This window comes from Ipomoea triloba, chromosome 7 (assembly GCF_003576645.1).
Source record: "Ipomoea triloba cultivar NCNSP0323 chromosome 7, ASM357664v1".
NCBI classification, from domain to species: Eukaryota; Viridiplantae; Streptophyta; class Magnoliopsida; order Solanales; family Convolvulaceae; genus Ipomoea; species Ipomoea triloba.
The window spans coordinates 19,025,424-19,031,927 of NC_044922.1; positions in this window are offsets into that span (position 1 = coordinate 19,025,424).

Genomic DNA, 6,504 nt, shown 5'->3' on the forward strand with positions numbered 1-6,504 from the left:
CTCTCTGGACCAGTTTTGGGAAAAATTCCGAAAACCATACTTCCACTACTCCAATCATTATGAAATTTTATATGCAGGTTCTACACTTATAGAACTACATGTCTAAAAAAAATGGGATCAAAATACCTTACCAATTTTTCCCAGAAAATCACGGAAGTTACTGCCAGAATCTACCCTGATTTTTCCTTTCACTATTTTCACAAGTATAAGCCTATATGGACATAAATATAACATATACATGCATATCCAAGCTATGAACATGTATAAAAAAATATTTCCAAAGCTCAAAAACACCATATTTCAACCAAAATCAATTATCCAAATTCAAGTGACTAATTCCAACTTAAGGGAATTCCTTACCTCAAAGGTTTATTAACACCTTAGGAAGAAATTCTTGGATCTTTCCCCAACTTTCACCTTAAAACCCTAGGTCCAAATCAACACCAAAACATCAAATATCAAGAAACTAAGCATAGATTCATAACCTAGGAAGGATTACAAGGCTTTCTACCGAATAAAATCGAAAACTTACCGAATAAAATTGAGAGTTGAGAAGGATTTTGGCTATGGAAGCAATGGAGGAAGAAGAATGGTGAAGATGATCTCTCTCTCTCTCCTCTCCTCTTCATTTCGGCAAAAGCAAGGGAAAAAGGAAAAAAAAATTGGCTTTTATACTACATCACAATCTTATGTGATAAGATTGGAAAAAAATAATAAAATAATAAAATATCTTCCAACTTATCAGTTGGGGTCCAAACAGATAAAGTTTCGGTGGAAAATAATCCAGATAGAATAATTTCCGAAACTAAAAATTTATTCCAGACTAACCCTCAAAATTGGGCTAGGTTCGGTACACCGCGAAATTTCGCGATGTACGATCACAAATAAATTTTTGCTGCTATGGGCTAATTTAATTAAATAGGAAATTTAAAAATAATGGTATGGTGTCTAGAAATCCATTTCCTAGGACAAACAAGTCCAAATACTAGTTCCTAAAAATTTTACGGTTCGTGACCGGTACGTAGGTTCGCAGCTTAATAACAACTATACTCACTTATAAAAATTCTTTTGAAATATCTGAAGATCATAACTTAGGAATGTCAACGCCTTAGGATAATGTTAATAAAATACGGGGTATTACAGAAAAGCAGTACTAAGTTTCAATTTTGTTCCCATAGCTGCTTGTAAAGCTTGCCAAAATTGTGACAAGAATCGAGAATCTCTATCAGAAACAATATCCTTGGGTATTCCATGATACTTAACCACCTTGTTCACATAAGCCTTTGTCAATTGAGTCATAGTCCAAGTTTCTTTCATGGCAATAAACCTTGCTGTCTTGGTAAGCTTGTCTACTATTACCCATATCTTATCTTTCCCTGACCTTGTTAACGGTAATCCTCCCACAAAATCCATAGAAATAGAGTCCCACTTCCACTGAGGAATCTCTAATGATTGCAGTAAACCCTTTGGTTTACTCCTCTCTGCTTTAACCTTCTGGCAGTTTAAGCACTTGGCCACAAATTCAACTACGTCCTTCTTCATGCCTGACCACCAAAAGTTTTGCTTCAGATCTTTGTAAAGTTTGTCTCCTCCAAGGTGAACTGAATATGGTGTATAGTGACCTTCTTTCATTAGCTGATCCATTATCTTCTTACAACCTGTAGGTATAATCCATCTGCCTTGAAATCTCATACTCCCATTTGGGTGTAACTCAAATGGACCATGTTTTCCATCAATCATTTTCTCCTTGATTCTATTCACCCCATCGTCCTTTCCTTGTGCTTGTTTGATTTCTTCAAATAGGATTGGAGTGGCCGACAGGTAATATAGTTTCATCTGTTGTTCCACTTGACCACCCATTTTTATTTCTAGATTGAGCCTTTGAAAGTCCTTTGTTAGGAATATTTGTAATTAGATTTTGATGAGCCAAAAATGTATTTTAGTTTGAAAATTAGAAAGCCAAAAAATTCGTACAGCTATGTACCTAAAAGAGTCAAGGAGTCCACTTGAAAGAATTCTTGGAGAATGAAGGAACTTTGTTCGAATCCGACGGAGCTTAAATTTAATTGGAGCACAAGGAATAACCAAAGGGTGAAGTAGCAGAGATGATAAGAGATATGTAAGGTTGGCAAGAAGTCCATGGTTCGAACCCTCCTAGCCACGGATTTTATGAAAACTAGAGACCTCCAGAATATTCGTACTTATAAATTATTTGCAGTAAAATTACCAACAAATTTGAATNCTACTCCGATCATTATGAAATTTTATATGCGGGTTCTACACTTATAGAACTACATGTCTAAAAAAAATGGGATCAAAATACCTTACCAATTTTTCCCAGAAAATCACGGAAGTTACTGCCAGAATCTACCCTGATTTTTCCTTTCACTATTTTCACAAGTATAAGCCTATATGGACATAAATATAACATATACATGCATATCCAAGCTATGAACATGTATAAAAAAATATTTCCAAAGCTCAAAAACACCATATTTCAACCAAAATCAATTATCCAAATTCAAGTGACTAATTCCAACTTAAGGGAATTCCTTACCTCAAAGGTTTATTAACACCTTAGGAAGAAATTCTTGGATCTTTCCCCAACTTTCACCTTAAAACCCTAGGTCCAAATCAACACCAAAACATCAAATATCAAGAAACTAAGCATAGATTCATAACCTAGGAAGGATTACAAGGCTTTCTACCGAATAAAATCGAAAACTTACCGAATAAAATTGAGAGTTGAGAAGGATTTTGGCTATGGAAGCAATGGAGGAAGAAGAATGGTGAAGATGATCTCTCTCTCTCTCCTCTCCTCTTCATTTCGGCAAAAGCAAGGGAAAAAGGAAAAAAAATTGGCTTTTATACTACATCACAATCTTATGTGATAAGATTGGAAAAAAATAATAAAATAATAAAATATCTTCCAACTTATCAGTTGGGGTCCAAACAGATAAAGTTTCGGTGGAAAATAATCCAGATAGAATAATTTCCGAAACTAAAAATTTATTCCAGACTAACCCTCAAAATTGGGCTAGGTTCGGTACACCGCGAAATTTCGCGATGTACGATCACAAATAAATTTTTGCTGCTATGGGCTAATTTAATTAAATAGGAAATTTAAAAATAATGGTATGGTGTCTAGAAATCCATTTCCTAGGACAAACAAGTCCAAATACTAGTTCCTAAAAATTTTACGGTTCGTGACCGGTACGTAGGTTCGCAGCTTAATAACAACTATACTCACTTATAAAAATTCTTTTGAAATATCTGAAGATCATAACTTAGGAATGTCAACGCCTTAGGATAATGTTAATAAAATACGGGGTATTACAGAAAAGCAGTACTAAGTTTCAATTTTGTTCCCATAGCTGCTTGTAAAGCTTGCCAAAATTGTGACAAGAATCGAGAATCTCTATCAGAAACAATATCCTTGGGTATTCCATGATACTTAACCACCTTGTTCACATAAGCCTTTGTCAATTGAGTCATAGTCCAAGTTTCTTTCATGGCAATAAACCTTGCTGTCTTGGTAAGCTTGTCTACTATTACCCATATCTTATCTTTCCCTGACCTTGTTAACGGTAATCCTCCCACAAAATCCATAGAAATAGAGTCCCACTTCCACTGAGGAATCTCTAATGATTGCAGTAAACCCTTTGGTTTACTCCTCTCTGCTTTAACCTTCTGGCAGTTTAAGCACTTGGCCACAAATTCAACTACGTCCTTCTTCATGCCTGACCACCAAAAGTTTTGCTTCAGATCTTTGTAAAGTTTGTCTCCTCCAAGGTGAACTGAATATGGTGTATAGTGACCTTCTTTCATTAGCTGATCCATTATCTTCTTACAACCTGTAGGTATAATCCATCTGCCTTGAAATCTCATACTCCCATTTGGGTGTAACTCAAATGGACCATGTTTTCCATCAATCATTTTCTCCTTGATTCTATTCACCCCATCGTCCTTTCCTTGTGCTTGTTTGATTTCTTCAAATAGGATTGGAGTGGCCGACAGGTAATATAGTTTCATCTGTTGTTCCACTTGACCACCCATTTTTATTTCTAGATTGAGCCTTTGAAAGTCCTTTGTTAGGAATATTTGTAATTAGATTTTGATGAGCCAAAAATGTATTTTAGTTTGAAAATTAGAAAGCCAAAAAATTCGTACAGCTATGTACCTAAAAGAGTCAAGGAGTCCACTTGAAAGAATTCTTGGAGAATGAAGGAACTTTGTTCGAATCCGACGGAGCTTAAATTTAATTGGAGCACAAGGAATAACCAAAGGGTGAAGTAGCAGAGATGATAAGAGATATGTAAGGTTGGCAAGAAGTCCATGGTTCGAACCCTCCTAGCCACGGATTTTATGAAAACTAGAGACCTCCAGAATATTCGTACTTATAAATTATTTGCAGTAAAATTACCAACAAATTTGAATGGTTCACTGGTGATGAACTTGGTTAATGTGGTAGATGGTCCTGTGTTCGAATCCTAGGGGAATGATTTTTGCCAGCTATATGTGGAATAAAGAATAAGTGCAAGTGGAAGAAGTGCTGCCAAGTATTCCAAACACAAGAGCTCACAAGAGCTGCCAGAGAAATAAGGAAAATATATTCAAAGGTAGAGGAATATTATATTCAAAGGTAGAGGAATATTATATTCAAAGGTAGAGGAATATCAGGCTACACAATTAATTGTTGCTCCAAACACTACACTACAAAATACTACACTAAACACTACACTACAAAATACTACACTAGAGGATACTACACTAAACACTACACTACAAAATACTACACTAGAGGAATCTACACTAAACACTACACTACAAAATACTACACTAGAGGAATATCAGGCTACACAATTAATTGTTGCTCCAAACACTACACTACAAAATACTACACTAAACACTACACTACAAAATACTACACTAGAGGAATATCAGGCTACACAATTAATTGTTGCTCCAAACACTACACTACAAAATACTACACTAAACACTACACTACAAAATACTACACTAGAGGAATTATTCTAAGNTAGTTTATAGACCTTGTCAACTTCACCTTGTACCTCAAATCCTGGTGGTTGTTCAACATATACTTCCTCTTCAAGTAAGCCATTAAGGAATGCACTTTTCACGTCCATTTGATAAACCGTGAAATTCTTGTATGCAGCGTANCTACACTAAACACTACACTACAAAATACTACACTAGAGGAATTATTCTAAGTTATTAAAGAAGGCCTTTCGGCCAGAAAAGGAAAAGTTGGAGGAGGAATATCAGAAGGGGAGAAAGAAAAACAAGAGGAGCAAGAAGCGGAGGAATATCAGTTCGCTATATTTTGAATAGCGGAGAAGCGGAGGAATATCAGTTCTGTATATTTTGAATAGTGGAGAGACTGATGACTAGAATATCAGGAGGCGTGATATCTGGAGATGCAAAGACAAAGGAAGAAGTCTGAAGAAATACAAACAACGGAAATACAACTCAGAACACTACCTAAACCACATGAAGACTGCAATCAGCACATGAGAGCAACAATAAAGAATTAATTTTTCCAACGGATTAATTCTTTCATCAGCTATAAATACGGGACACTTGAGCAAAAAAAAAGACAGAGATATACAAGTGATAGGCAAGAAAAGTAGCGTGATACATCTGAGAATAGCAAAGCAAGAAAAATCCGAAAAACCAAAAATCCATATCTNAGTCAGCCTCAACTTCATCACTTGCTGCGTGATTTATGTACTACCCTCCAATTTCAGGGGAATTTAATTCTAGATCATTTAACCCCTGTAAAACATCATCTTCAAAAGAATCATTAGTAACACTTAAATCATTATGGACGTNAAAACCCTGGGGAGTGTAGCTTTGTGCGAGACACTCGTTGGTATAGGAGTATAGCTTTGTGCGAAATACTCAATATCTACTAGGTGTAGATAGAAATGCTGGGTTGGCACTTGGTGTTTACTATTGTATCTGGGTGATTGAAGATAGTGAAAGGAGTAGAGTGGACGTAGGCTGGGTTTGGCCGAACCAGTTAAAAAATCTCTCTCTCATTTACTTACTGCCCATATATGTTTTGCTCTGTACACATAATATCTGCTTGCACGTACACACACTGATTTGCAAGATTCATATTTGTGAAACCCATTTAATATTCCTAATCTCTACAACTTGCTTATTTGGTTTTGCTAATTTCCTGCATTCATAATATTTTCAAGACCCAGGCACTATTCATCACTATTCACTCTTATCTGGGTTTACCAATTTCTGTTATCTCCTACGTCCGCATGCAAGCCAAATTTATTGTATATCATATTTGAGCTATTCAAAGTATTTCTATCGTATTGCATGTGATATATCTCCTCTCTATCACTGAGTTTTAATTATAGCACTTTACGTACATTATTCCGCTGTGCATTTCAAGTTGAATTTATTCACTTGAAATTATTTTAGTTAAAGTGTTATTAATTTTTAATTTGCTAGAAAAGTCTATTC